Source organism: Perca fluviatilis, chromosome 17 (assembly GCF_010015445.1).
Source record: "Perca fluviatilis chromosome 17, GENO_Pfluv_1.0, whole genome shotgun sequence".
Lineage (NCBI taxonomy): Eukaryota > Metazoa > Chordata > Actinopteri > Perciformes > Percidae > Perca > Perca fluviatilis.
Genome location: NC_053128.1, coordinates 2,070,169 through 2,083,372, shown reverse-complemented (window position 1 = coordinate 2,083,372; position 13,204 = coordinate 2,070,169). Strand labels below are relative to the sequence as shown.

The following is a 13,204-nucleotide window of genomic DNA, read 5'->3' as shown; positions in this document are numbered from 1 at the left end:
AGCAGCCGGGCGAGTGGGTGACTATCCGAGGGAAGCGTAGCGTTAGATCTAGACCAGGGAGTGCACATGATGACGGTCGCTCTAAACCGGATCATCTTCGCCTCTCTAACAGTTTCTCCCTACTCAGTGATACACCCGCTGAGAAGCCAGTTCTGGTTATTGGGAGCTCTATACTGCGATATGTGAAGCCAGCGGCCCCGGCGGCTACAGTAGGCCTACCTACGGTCATATGTGTCCCCGGGGCCAGAGCGGGCGATATAGAAACCCATCTAAAGCTGCTGGCTAAAAAGAACCGTAAATACAGTAAGATCATACTTCACGTAGGTGGTAATGGTCGTAAATCGGAGATCACTAAAATGAATGTTGAGTCACTTTGTGCATACGCAAAGACAATGTCGGACTCAGTAGTTTTCTCTGGACCCCTGCCAAACCTGACCAATGATGAAATGTACAGCCGTACGTCATCCTTCCACCGCTGGTTGTCGGGGTGGTGCCCAGCTAATGATGTGGGCTATGTGAATAACTGGAGGGCGTTCTGGGGAAAGCCTGGTCTTATTGAGAGAGACGGCATTCATCCCGTATCAAAAAAACTGACTGAGTCTATTATCGGTCATAAACCATGACAACCCAAGTTTGATATTAGTAATCAGAGGTGCAGTGCTACGCGCCCCTCTGTGCTTCCGTTAGAGTCGCCCACTCATAGTCTAATAAGCACGGTGTCTGTCCCCCGGCTCAGATCGGTTAAATCAAAGGTAAACAAAAGAGGGGCTGTACTTAACAACCTAATTGGAATTAAAACAACCTCTACAACGACAGAACAAAATAGGTAAATTAGATGTGGACTATTAAATATTAGATCTCTGTCTTCTAAAGCAGCATTGGTAAACGATTTGATATCAGATAATAACATTTATTTATTTTGTCTTACTGAAACCTGGCTGGGCCATGAAGACTATGTTAGTCTAAATGAAGCCACTCCTCCCAGCCATATAAATACTCAAATTCCTAGAGGCTCAGGCCGAGGAGGGGGAGTTGCAGCCATCTTTGATTCAAGCCTGTTAATTAATCCTAAACCTAAACTAAATTATAACTTGTTTGAGAGTCTTATTCTTAATCTTCAACATCCAAAATGGAAAACATTACAGCCAATTATATTCGTTGTTATTTACAGGGCTCCAGGTCCGTATTCTGAATTTTTATCTGAATTCTCAGAGTTTTTATCATGTTTAGTCCTTAAATCAGACAAAGTACTTATTGTAGGTGATTTTAATATCCATGTGGACGTTGACAATGATAGCCTTAGTACTGCTAACTCATTACTGGATTCAATCGGTTTCAGTCAGAGTGTGCACAAGGCGACGCACTGTTTTAACCACACCCTCGACCTTGTGCTGGCATACGGTATTGAAATTGAGGATTTAATAATATTTCCGCAGAATTCGGTATTATCAGATCATTCTTTAATTACTTTTGAATTCTTACTACCTGACTATACTAAATTAGATAATAGCTTCTACACTAGATGCCTATCTGACAGTGCTATTGACAAATTTAAGGAAGAGATTCCAACAGCATTTGACTCTATGTCATGCCTTAACATAACAGAGGACCTTTATGTTAACCTCAGTCCCTCTCAAATTGATCCATTTGTAGACGGTGCTACGACTTGCCTACGGACCACTTTAGACTCTGTTGCTCCCCTCAAAAAGAAGATGATTAAGCAAAGGAAACTAGCACCTTGGTATAACTCCCAAACTCGCAAATTAAAACAAATCTCGCGAAACATCGAAAGTAAATGGTGTTCCACCAAACTGGAAGAATCTCGTTTGGATTGGCAAGAAAGTCTCAAAACCTATAGGAAGGCCCTAAGAAAGGCCAGATCAGACTATTACTCTTCACTAATAGAAGAAAATAGGAACAACCCAAGGTTTCTTTTCAGCACTGTAGCCAGGCTGACAGATAGTCACAGCTCTACTGAGCCATCTATTCCTCTAGCTCTGAGTAGTGATGACTTCATGAGCTTCTTTAATGATAAAATTATAACAATTAGAGATAAAATCTATCACCTTTTGCCCTCAACTTCTAACGGTTCACCTTTAAACGCAGGACCGCTAGAAAGAACGACTAGACCTGACATATACTTAGACTGCTTTTATCCTATAGACCTTCAACAATTAATGTTAAAGATATCCTCAACTAAGCCATCTACCTGTCTCTTAGACCCCATCCCAACGAGACTACTCAAAGAAGCGTTACCCGTGGTTAACATCATTACTAGATATGATCAATATGTCCTTATTAACAGGTTATGTACCGCAGTCATTTAAAGTAGCTGTGATAAAACCTCTTCTGAAAAAACCCACCCTCGATCCTGAGGTCTTAGCAAACTATACACCTATATCTAACTTTTCCTTTCTATCCAAGATCCTTGAGAAGATAGTTGCTAAACAGTTATGTGATTTTCTACATACCAATAGTTTATTTGATGACTTTCAATCAGGATTTAGAAAGAATCATAGCACAGAGACGGCACTGGTGAAAATTACTAACGACCTTCTAACTGCTGCAGACAAAGGACTTGTCTCCATTCTTGTTTTACTAGATCTTAGTGCTGCATTTGACGCTATTGACCATACCATCCTGTTACAGAGACTGGAACACTTAGTTGGCATTAAAGGAATCGCACTTAGCTGGTTTAAGTCCTATTTCTCTGAGCGATCCCAATTTGTTAACATTAACGATAAACCCTCCATGTACGTTAAAGTTAGCCATGGCGTTCCTCAAGGCTCAGTGCTTGGACCAATTCTATTTTCCTTATATATGCTTCCTCTAGGTAATATTATTAGGAAACACTCAATTAACTTTCACTGTTACGCAGACGACACCCAATTATATCTGTCAATTAAGCCAGACGAAAGTGGGCAGTTAGCTAAACTTCAAGCGTGTATTAAAGATATAAAATCCTGGATGACCCACAATTTCCTGATGTTAAACTCAAAGAAAACTGAAGTTATTGGGATAGGACCAACGCACCTCCGAACTTCATTATCTAAAGATATAGCTACTCTGGATGGAATTGCCCTGGCCTCCAGCACTACTGTCAGAAATTTAGGAGTTATTTTTGATCAGGATATATCCTTCAACGCCCACTTAAAACAAACCTCAAGAACAGCCTTTTTCCATCTTCGTAACATTGCCAAAATTAGGAATATCCTGTCTCAAATCGATGCTGAAAAACTAGTCCATGCATTCGTTACTTCTAGACTAGACTACTGCAATTCCTTACTATGAGGTTGCTCAAATAAGTCCCTTAAGACTCTCCAGCTGATCCAGAATGCTGCAGCACGTGTTCTCACGAGAACTAAGAGAAGAGATCATATATCTCCTGTATTGGCTTCTCTGCACTGGCTTCCTGTAAAATCTAGGATCGAATTTAAAATCCTCCTCCTGACCTACAAAGCTCTAAATGGTCAAGCACCATCATACCTAGAAGAGCTCTTAGTACCTTATTGTCCTAGTAGAGCACTACGCTCCCAGAATGCAGAGCTACTTGTGGTTCCTAGAGTCTCTAAAAGTAGACTGGGGGCCAGAGCCTTCAGCTACCAGGCTCCTCTCCTGTGGAACCAGCTCCCAGTCTGGGTTCGAGGGGCAGACACTGTCACCATATTTAAGAGTAAACTGAAAACCCTCCTCTTTGATAAAGCTTATAGTTGTCAGGCTACAATGGCGGACCCAAATGCACGACTCAGGAAGCGAGGATAAAGGTGATCGGTTTATTGCACCCAGAACAATGCAAGCAACGGTACAGATCCAACAGGCAGGTAAACGTGGTCGATGATACAGGCAATAGGTCAGGGTACAGGGGGAAACAAAACAAGGGAACGCTGGAAAGTGAGTCAACATGGAGCTACAACAATCTGGCAGAGAACAAGTGAACACAGGTGAGTATATATACACGGGGGAGGGGAAGACAACTAGACACAGGTGAATAACATTAGGGCGAGTGACGTGAATGAAGACAAACAGTGGATGCAAAATAAAACAGGAAGTTAATGAAAACAAACAGAAAACACAATAAGAGCGGAGGTAGACGTGACAATAGTTAGGGAGTGAGGAGTTGCAGCATCCGCCTAACCGGCCCACCTGCTTCTCTTCGTAGTCATTAGTTTTATTTATCATATAATCAATAATATAGCGAGAGCAGAGGGAGGCAGGCCAGTACAGCCCGCATCGCTGCACGGGACACTACGTTACCGTTAGCTAGTAGCTGGATTAAACCCAATGGTTAAAATGCTGACAGCTTACATTAAGCGGTGTAAAGTGTGACTGTATTTCCTTGTAGAGGATTCCAACAGCAGGACGTAACGGTCTGACTGCAGCTGTTAAAGTTATTGTAAAATACCCTTTTCCCATCTGGTGCTTGTTTTTGACGTTTACCAACAATTTACTGGTGAAATAAGTCATTGTTATAAGTTATTGTTATTACATTATTAATCAATCATTTAATTTTGACCATATGGCTTTAGCAATAAACAAGCCGTTCTTTAATTTTGCCAACTGTTGTTTTGTGGTCCGTTTTTTTATATTATATATTATATACATTATAAATATATTATATATATTTCGGTTCAGGCACTGTTTTTTAGGCACCGTTGCTTTAGGCACCGGCACCAGCACCGTTTTAAAGTATTGTTTTAGCACCGGTATCGGGAAAAAACCCAAACGATACCCAACTCTAGTGACCAGTTTTATCGCAAACCGCTAATTAGCTTCTAACGCTAGTCGTCGGGGCAGAGGGTAAAGTAAAAGAAAATCTCTTTCTACACCTCTAACAAGGCTCAAAATAGCACCACACTTCCATGGTAGCATAATGAGGCTCCCTACATGGAAACTGAAGCATTGAGAACTTTGTACAGACAGTTTATTAAAAAGAGATTATAAAGACTGTACCGTTCACGTATAATAAGTATACAGACTGAAAGGTTGATTACACAGAAATAAAAGAGGAAATATTGGTATTGCACAGTTAATATTGCACATGAGAGAGTTCTACTTGGAGCAGTGTAGATTATAAAGTCTGACAGCAGCAGGAAAGAAGGAGCTGCGGTATTTCTCCTTTTCCCATTGAAGCAGCCTGAGACACACACACACACACACGCACGCACGCACGCGCACACACACACACACACACACACACACACACACACACACACACACACACACACACACACACACGCACGCACACACATACACACACACATCCCTGAAACAAAAGTGTTTGTTTAGTTTATAGTTAGACATACTTTAGTAATGGTGCTTTAAATATCTGTACATATTTATAATATAATGTTACATTTTCCTATGTCTTTACATGTTTTATTAGAATTTAATTTATTTGTTACATATTGCTTAGTAACTTTTGTTTTCATTTAGCATGTATAGGTCCTGAGCAAGTGTGACATTTAGGCCTGTGTTTACTGTGTGTGCAACTGTACTAACCCCTCGTAGGATAATTTAAAGCATGTCTTCTTCTTCTGATGCCACTACAGAGTCAAAAAGGTCCTCAGGAGTACACTCCATAAGACCTGAGTTTCCTCAGCAGATAGAGTCTGCTCTGTCCTTTTTTTGTATGGTGCATTTGTGTTACCCATCAAGTCCAGTTCATTGTTTAGGTGAACAAAAAAAAGGTTAAGCTATAAATATTACATATGGGTTTAGCCCATTACAATAAAAGTTGAGTATACTAATGCTAAAACACATAAAAAGGACAAGATACAGATCAGTTTGTCAAGATACACACACACACACACACGGCTTTTATTGTCATTCAACTGTACATACAGAGTGTACATATGAACGACACCACATCTTTTTTATTTCATGTTATATTTTTTACGTATATGTTGGCACTGGGAAAGGAGTTGCTTTTAATCTCATTGTGCATGTGTATAGTGACAATGAAAGGCATTCTATTCTATCTACACATGACTTTGAGCAGCTCCCACTTCCACCCTGCCCTGTGCCTTTCATGCCTAGCTCTGTGCAATGCAGCAGACAACCTCTCCTTATTATTAACTGTTGGTTCAGTATGTGAGGAAGCTCCCCTTACAACTAACTAAGTTATGTCAGACCACTTAACAAACAAGGCATAAACATAAACGGAAGAGGCTTAGGGCCACATGTGAAAAAATTTATTTGAGTTCTGAGTTTAAAGTCAGATTTCTGAGAAAAAAAATATCTGAATTCTGAAAAGAATTCTATCATTCTGATTTTTTTCTTTCTTTTATTCTCAGAAATCTGAGATTAAACTCTGAACTCAAATAAAATGTTCACATGCAGCCCTTTGGTACACATGCACAAAAACAACATTGCAGGGACAGTACCAAACAACAGGAGATTAGCCTAGGGACTGTTCGTTATTTATTTCAGGGGCCACCAGAGGAGTTTTGGGACTTTTAGTCAAAATAGACATGACCCTCCCCTCACCAGTAAAAAAGAATCTATGACCCTCTAACACAATTTTGAAAAAAGGTATGACCCCCCCCTCCCCAACTATTTATCAATACCTTCTGTACTGGTTTGCACTTGGCAAATATATACAGATTGCAATTGTTTTTTTACAGCCATGATATACATGATTAAACCTCTACATTCTCATCTGACACATCCTACTCCTCTGTTATGGTGGGGGGTCCATTTCAGTAGATGTACTCACTAACATTGTTGTGGAAACACAATAAGCATGGAAACTAAAAGCACACTTACTGCATTACTTAAAATACTAAGTTACTCCTCTAGTAAACTAGTATTCACATGAAATAAAACAATAAAACATTGAGATCATTCAGCAAAGCACTCTGGGTAACATTCAACACACAAACTGGTTGCTATGGACTCGTCACTAGGCTTCCTCCACTTAGCCGTTTAAACAAAGTGGAATAAACGTATAAAAGTCCAAATCTACACAAAACCTGCAATCACTTAGTAAGATGACATCAAATGTGGCATTTAGGAAACCTTTATTGCAACCTTGGCACGGTAAGATGTCCAGACTAGCAACAGTCATTTTCGTTTTTTGCGTCCTGCTGCTCCTATCGTCAGCCAGGAAATATTTTTTTTACTAAAGCAGTATATGAAATCAGATGTATTACCTACCACCATTTAGTTGTTTTGTGTTATTTAAGATATTTATAAAATATCTGGTCATGCCAGACGTAATTATTCCACTAGTTTTTTAAACAATGCAATTATCCGTTTCAGCCACCAGGGGGGCATCTCCCCCTGCCCCACAGCAAACTCCTGGGTCAGACCCATCTGGTAGCGAAGGAGGGCCGAGACTAAGAGCTACATGGAAAATATGCACCAAACAAGCCACTTTGAAATTTTGCTGTTTCATGAATACAAAAGTTGGGTGACCCCCCCGACTGAAAATTGTTGGATGACCCTCCCCTCAACAAAGAATAAAAAGACATGACACTCCCCTATTTTCCTCCGGTGGTCCATTCCATAAATACCGAATGGTCCCTAACTGATCAATAATGAAACAGACAACCTCACAGGCATAGTAAGCACAGAAAGGCAGAGGAGAGGGGACGAGATGGCAGCAAGAGTTAGCGTCTACATTTAATGTTGACAGTGCTTGTTAGCCACTTCTTTAAAGTTAAGATCAAAAAAGGCATACGTTTCAAAATGTCTAATGGGAATTAGGATAGAGTTCCACCCACAGGCAGATGGATGACAGCGTACGTCATCCACCCCAACACCACGTTGGTTTTGTATGACCTTTATTAGCTCAGTGATACCTCTAGCCCAAGGATCCCTAGGGGGTCCTCAGAGTCAATGAAGGGGGGCCTCCAAATTATTGTTCATTTTTGAAGTTTTTTAGAAAATGTAAAAAGTCATGAATCTAACATATTATTAGCAAATATAAATCCCCAGTGATGATATGCCTACTGGCCTGTATGTAAGGTAGACGTCCACAGATCCAGGTCATCCTAAGGATTCACTCTGCCACATGGATGTTTAACACTAAAACATGATTTATAAAACCATGCCAACAATTATAAGGCTATTTTAATATCTTAGTATTCTATGCACTAATAAGTATAAAGGCTTTAGGCGACCCTGCACGTTTATTGTAGACCCAGTTTAATATGCAACTTCATTTTATACAATATATGTAATAGGGGGTCCCTGCTCCGTCTCTTAAAGTTAAGGGGTCCTTGGTTTGAAAAACATTGAAGACCCCTGGTCTATCCACACCGGATAACTACTGGGACAAGTTGCATTCTGTCTTTATAAAATAATAACTACTGGGAGAAGTTGCATTCTGTCTTGTGGAACAAAAATACAACCCAGAGTCAATATAAATGAAAATCTTTCAAGTATCATATCAGGCTACCTTTTTAAATTTGAATTGAACATCCCTGTTGTAGCCTGTGGCCTACTGTACCCTTATTTTTGATCCTTCTGCTTTTCTTCTTTACTTTTGCTTTGAATGTATTCATTATAATCCTTTATTTATTATTTAGGCTATGTAATGTAGACAGACTAAAAGCAACTCCGATGTATCATATAGGCTAGTGTTTATTGTGAATTATAGTTGACAACATCCATCCCTAGAAGGGATTGTATGAATACAGCAAGATAACATTAAAATGATTACATTTAAAAACTAGACATGCAGGTTTGGTGCTGAATAAACCAGGATTTGGTAGCAAAAGTGCTTAAGTTGTTTTTGTGTCAATATTTCAGAATACAAATCTTATAAGCATGAATCCTTTCTCAGTCAGTATTACAGCGCAATATAAACAAACGTGCAGAAGATACAATGAAAGCCAATAATAAATAAATAAAAGGAAAAAGAAATATAGTCATTCTATAATTTTTATCTGGGGTCTGATAAACACTCATAGAAATTTCAAAGAATCTAAGAAAATAGATCATGCTTTCAGGAAGGTTGTGAAACGTGGAATAGCTTTAAGAAATATGAGTTTAAAATAAACTCAGCAAAAAAAAAAAAAAAAAGAAAAGCCCCTTTTTCAGGACACTGTATTTTAAAGATACTTTTGTAAAAATCAAAATAACTTTGGAGATCTTCATTGTAAAGGGTTTAAACAATGTTATCCATGCTTGTTCAATGAACCATAAATAATTAATGAGCATGCACCTGTTGAACCGTTGAAAAGACAGTAACAGCTTGCAGACGGGAGGCAATTAAGGTCACAATTAAAAGAAAATTAGGAAGTAAAGAGACCTTTCTACTGATTCTGAAAAACACCAAAAGGAAGACGCCCAGGGTCCCTTCTAACCTGCGTGAACGGGCCTTAGGCCTGAGGACAGCAGATGTGGCCAGGGCAAAACATCGCAATGTCCCTACTGTGAGACGCCTAAGACAGCACTACAGGGAGACAGGAAGCACATCGGTACATCCGAATATCACACCTGCGGGACAGGTACAGGATGGCAACAACAACCGCAAGAACTGGCCAGTCTGGTGCAGTACATGAGGAGGGTGGGGGTGTGGTCTTGACCAACTGCCACTTTGCTCGTTTGAAAGCCATGATGTCTGTCTCATGGGTGGGGCAAATTCTCTGGGCGGGCAAAGCAGAGAAAGGGGAGGTAACTGTGACCTCATAAGGAGAAGATTCCAGATCGGCCCATCTGAGCTTTTATTTTCTCAAAGGCAGAGCAGGATACCCAGGGCTCGGTTTACACCTATCACCATTTCTAGCCACTGGGGGACCATAGGCAGGCTGGGGAAACTCATATTAACATTAAAATTAAATGAAATTTTCATGCCATGGGACCTTTTAATGCAGCTGGTGGCCACACCAAATACTGAGATACCCCCCCCCTTTTAGGGACACATTATTCCATTTCTGTTAGTCACATGTCTGTGAAAATTGTCCAGGTTATGTCTTAGTTGTTAAATCTTTTAATGTTCATGCAAATATTTGCATATGTTAAGTTTGCTTAAAATATAAAAGCAGTTGAAAGTGACAGGACGGTTCTTTTTTTTGCTGAGTATATAAAAAAACTACTTTTACTAAAAGTAAAAGTAGTTTGTTTTATCTATCTTGCTCTTGGATAGATCCATATTGGATTTTTGCCATAGGTCAGTTGACTGACAGTAGAAACACCCGCGTGCCACAGAGCTGCAGTTCGTAAAGTGTCCACAGAAGGGCGCCAACGCCCCGCTGCACGGCGGCGGGCGACGCAGCCAGCCCGCCCGCCCGCCGGGGTGGAGTTAGTACCAGCACTGCTGAGAGCGGATAGGGAGGGGAACTAAGAAGAGAAGACGCTATCTGGCTTTTCCCCTTGCTACAGAAAACTTTGCTTCTACCGGGAATAATCGAAATACCTTTCACAATTTTGGTTTTCAAAGGACGAGGCGCCGCCGGCGGGAGTGGATTCACGCACTCAGGTCAGAATGAACGTTTCTAACTTTGAAAAGTTTCCACCGTTCTAGCAAAAAGTCCTTGACGTCACCAGAGACTCGATGTGGAAGCGAGAAAAACTTAGTACAAGAACGCAGACATAGGCCTGCTAATGTACAGACGCAGTCCAAACTGCCCCGAGTGTGGAAACCCACAAGCTAGCTAACAAACATAGGAAACGACGTTCTGTGAAGTAACAAGCACCACACAGACAACCAGACAACCAGACAGACAGCGAAGTATGCCTTTCCCCCACATACCCAACTCAATGTCCTGTGGGCTCTATCACTGTTCCATCAAGAAGACACATGCACTGTTGTGTTCAAGTTTCCGTAGCAGAAGTTAGGGCGTCTGGCATTTTAGTTGAGGTGACGGGTCTCCGTGAGTATTGATGCATCTTTTTTTGCTCTGTCAAAGTTCCGTATTTCAAAGAGGTTATTTTCTTGAGATCACCTCTACACTTAACGCTACTGACATAAAGCAGGAAATCAGCTTTAAAAACGTCCATTGTGTAGCTACTCAGGACTAGCTGACATGTGACCTTCTGTCTTTTTCTTTATTAGTTCTGCTTTAACAAAGCTGAGTGCCAGGGCGTGTTATTAGGCAGCTAGCAGACAAGCAAGCAAGAAAATCTAGCCTCCGGGTGTAAATTCTTACACCACTGTGATGTGGTGTGCGACAGAGTGGAGGAATTTGCATGGAGCAGTAGTCTACACTTCTGACAGTTATAGGCTATAAGGTAGGTTTTTTATTTGAAAACATGCCAAAAACCACAGTGAGCCTGCTATGGCAGGATTCTGTGAGGCCTTAGAGCAGTTTGTACTGTTAACTGTGTTGCAGGGCGTGCTACATGCTGGCACATGCTATGGCTGCCTCCATGCAATATAAGGACATTTTTACAGATGTCCCCAAAAAACCCACAATAATTCCATGGTAGGTATGTCCCAACACCAGGATTTTAAGGTCATTGCAACATCCTTGCTACCAGAACAGTTTACCCATCATTTTACTGTAATAATTTAAAAAAAAAAAAAAAAATGGGGGGGGGGGAAAACGGGAAAGGAAGAGGAAAAAGATTTTTTTTTTTTTTTTTTAGCTGTGAGTTATGACATGAGCCTACCTACAAATATAATATGTTGATCCAGGCTCTTGTCCTTTAAACAGAGATGATTGGACCAAATGGATGAAATAGTGATTATAGTGTTACTGCATTGAGTTTGACTTAATGGTTTCTGAATGCTGATGTGTTTTAGTGCTGAAATAATTAGTTGAACAACCAAAAATGAATCAACAATGATTTTGCTTCATTGGTCAGCTGCGTGGCGTTGAATAGAAAAAGAATCAGTGTTTGAACTTCTCTCTTTATCTCATTCTTGTCTATATCTGTCACTTCTCATGTTGGCAACTTTGAATGTCTTCTGGCAGAGACTGTCTGTCTGAAATTGGTACATTTAAAAGGACATTGCATCACCCAGTCTCTGTGAATTACAGTTTTTTCGTTCCGCCTTCCAGTGGAGCTGTTTGGAATAGCTATACACTTTACATTTCCGATGTATCAGACAACCCATTGTACAAACTAGTCCTGTTTGAGCCTATCCCAACCCTAAGTGCAGAGGGGATGTAAAGAATGGCATGGCAGTTAATTATTCAAATGCACCAACGGTGTACTAAACACATGCAGAGTATACTTTTGCATCACTGCAGCAAATTTAAAGATTCATCCACAGGAGGTCGGCAGAACAAGATTTTCAACTTGAAATAAGTGTTCTTAAAGCCATTTGAGCTCCAAAAACACCAAATGAAGACCTTTTGGAAAATTCTCAAGGGAAAACCAAAATGAGGGGAGGAAAAAGGACAACTAGGATGGATCATTTGAAGGGAAGGAGGGGCTTATATCTGCCCAATCAATGATCATCGTTTGTTGAGGAAGGTTTTGTTGTTGCAGTAGTTGGCTCGGTGTCCTGCTCTGTCTGTCACTTCCTGTGTTGTATGCTGCTGGGAGGAAAGGAGAGGACGGAGAACACTTTGGTCTGTCACAAAATGTGCTGCAATTTTCATGGTCCACCAGAGGATGGCTTTTTAGTTGCTCACTTTTGGTATAAGCACATAGAGGGCACACTAACTCATGCATGCAAGACTTTATTGACTTTTCATCTGCTCTTGATTGAATCCAGCCACTAATTGTAGCCAATAAACTGTCGTCTCTTTTCAATCTTGATGTTAGCATTGTAATGTGGATTGTGGATGTCCTGACATGTAGGCCCCAGAGGGTCAGAGTTAATGATGCCCTGTCACAGCAGGGTCTATCTTTCACTGGAGCACCACAGGAATGGGTTCTTTACTCTGTATATCCTCTATACAAGTGGTCCCAACACCCTTTTTAGTCTGAGCCCCCCCCCCCACAGTCCGGTCAGATTAACTCATGTACCCCTTCATCAATTCCCAACGTATGTTCCAAATAGGGGTGCAACAGATAACAAAACTCACGGTACAGATCAACTTTGAATTAGAGCTGGGCAATATATCGAATATCCTATCGATATCGGGATATGAGACTAGATATTGTCTTAGATTTTGGATATCGTTATATCGTAATGTGGCATAAGTGTTGTCTTTTCCTGGTTTTAAAGGCTGCATTACAGTAAAGTGAAGTCATTTTCTCAACTTACCAGACTGTTGTAACTGTTATATTATTTAACTTTCCCCACTTAGTTATTAGATCTCCATTACTGCTGATTATTTATCAAAAATCTCATTGTGTAAAT

The 13,204-nt window shown here is 40.5% G+C and overlaps 1 protein-coding gene across 1 annotated transcript in view; it reads left to right on the top strand.

Annotated features, from left to right (window-relative positions):
• Nucleotides 1–10,266: 10,266 nt before the first annotated feature.
• tln1 (talin 1) overlaps nt 10,267–13,204 on the top strand; it is a 124,204-nt gene continuing 121,266 nt past the window's right edge. The window contains exon 1 of the mRNA XM_039780446.1: nt 10,267–10,426. The gene's annotated coding sequence lies outside the window, so the exon portion shown is untranslated. The remainder of the gene's footprint in view (nt 10,427–13,204) is intronic.